This window comes from Ochlerotatus camptorhynchus, unplaced genomic scaffold (assembly GCF_037179485.1).
Source record: "Ochlerotatus camptorhynchus isolate MF236.1 unplaced genomic scaffold, CSIRO-AGI_Acam_v1.1 ptg000550l, whole genome shotgun sequence".
Lineage (NCBI taxonomy): Eukaryota > Metazoa > Arthropoda > Insecta > Diptera > Culicidae > Ochlerotatus > Ochlerotatus camptorhynchus.
This window is the reverse complement of record NW_027041033.1, coordinates 2,732,501-2,734,763: the sequence shown is the minus strand read 5'-3', so window position 1 is coordinate 2,734,763 and position 2,263 is coordinate 2,732,501.

Here is a 2,263-nt window from a genome sequence, read left to right as displayed (position 1 = left end):
TTGAAACCGATTTGAAAAACTCCGCCAAATTTTCTGCTACTTCCGTAGGCTCTTCAATAGTGATTCCATTGACAACCAGGACATGTCGATGAAGATTCCTTTTGCCGCAGAAAGCGTTCATTTTGCGCCACATTTCACTGACCGGACATTGTGGGTTGAATCCGGATACAAAATCATCCCAAGAATTCTTTTTTGCGCCTCTGATAATCTTCCTTGATGCATTTCGTGCCTTTTGAAATTCGCTCAAGGCTTCGTGCCTTCGAGGGTCGTTTTCGTTTGTTCGTTTGAGTTTTCGGAGTTTCTTTAGCGAACCCCACACGTATCAATATATTGACGCGAAGGGGAATGATTGACAATAATATTGATGATGTGAATTCATAAATATTGTCAATCTCGATATATTGACGTCAATATAGAACGTATTGACAATACGATTATTGTCAATAAAAGCAATCGTGTAGGGTCCACTTTTCGTCTCATTCTGATCACAGAATCAACCTCTTTGTTCCACCAATGAACAGCTCTTCTTCCGATTTTGCCGGTTGTTCTTGGTATACTTTTCTCCACTGCATGGATAATATGATCGGTTATTTCCTCGACGGAGAAAGAGTGATCTCGGGGCATCTTTTCGAGGAGTATACTTTCGAATTCTTCCCAGTTTGCTTGATCATGCAACCACTTCCTGCGGCGATGGAGGCTTGATGTATTAAAAGAAGTTCCGACAATAACCGGAAAATGGTCGCTGGTTCGGTTGTCTTCGTCCACTTTCCATTGAAGTCGCGATGCCAGGTCCATTGAAACAACGGACAGGTCGATTGCGGAGGTATTTCCTGTACGAGGATCTTGTCGCGTGTGTTCACCGTTATTGAGAATGGTCATATTGTGTTTTGCAGCAAAGTTCTCGATGATTGTTCCCTTTGGATCGGTTTTTGCCCCTCCCCAGAGTGTACTGTGGGAGTTGAAATCCCCCAAAAGAACAATAGGAGTGGGAAGTTCAGTGATCAATTTGTCTAGTTCGTCTTCTAGTTGCCTTATTGAAAAGTGACATGGAATGTACACAGAAGCGTATGTAGCAAGAACCGGGTGGTCAACGCGAGCGGCGACGACTTGCAATGGTGTGTTCAAGCGTATGAAACGGTAGGGTACTGATTTGTTAACTGCTAAGCCCACTCCGTTTTGGGATGCCGATGTAGGTCCTGGCAGGATAACCCATTCGTATTCGGTTCGATGGAACCGATTCATCAATTCAATTCGGGAAAGTCGTGTTTCTTGTACAGCTATTACGGTAGGTTGGTACTGTGCTACCAATAGTTGTAGTTCTGCATAACGTTCCTGGATACCGTTTACGTTCCATTGAATAGCAACACAACGTTCTTATGGACGATTGGATGGGTGGGGTGTAGATGGTGATTGGCCGCGTGTCACTTTAGGATGGTTTGCACTGAAGACGCCGTTATGTCCACGACTTGACTGGTGATGAGCGTGAGCTGAAACGTACAATGCATCGGTTTCTTGTTCGTGTAAAGAAAAGGTATGAGTACTTGCCTGGGAAAGCAGGCCCCCCGCGCCGACTGCTGCCAAAGGCTCTTCAGTACATTCTGGGACATCCTTGGTCAGGGTCGGTGCAGGGAAAGGCCTAGGGTTATACAAACCCATTGAATCGCTGAGGTTGCCACTCCATCTCTGTTGGTGTTTTAAACTGCAGTTTTCGTCTTCGGTGTTGAGGTGTAGTCTACTGGTCAATCTGTCTTTTTCACTACAAACGTCAAGAAAACGTTTGTTTCCGTTCGCGTTACTCTTATAAACAGATGTAGCTTTTGTAGCAGTTAGAGGAAACTCATTCTTGTTCCTGTAACCAGAGGGGCCGGGTTTATTAGCGTTGGTAAATTGTAGGTGATCGTATTCTTCTGCGCTGGTAATTGCTTCAAGCGGTAAGGCTAGGTAAACCATGTCGGCGGGTGAATAAGTTTCACCAGTGGGAGGCGAATTTGAAGTTTGCACCATTGGCAGATATGATCCGGAACTATTTGGAGTGTAGACGTCCGAGACTCCTGAGCAGGCTTGGCATACACAGTTTTGGTCACGAACTGCTCATTTGCTAATAACTTTGCACACAGTTGACGAAACATAGTTCTTCTTTAAGTAGTCGATAGAATAGAGTTCATGCTTGTTACAGATACTTAAAAAAGGTAGATTTAAATTCTAGTAATAAACTGTATTTGTTTTTGCGTTGCAAAAATGAAGTGAGAAATGCTCGCTGCAC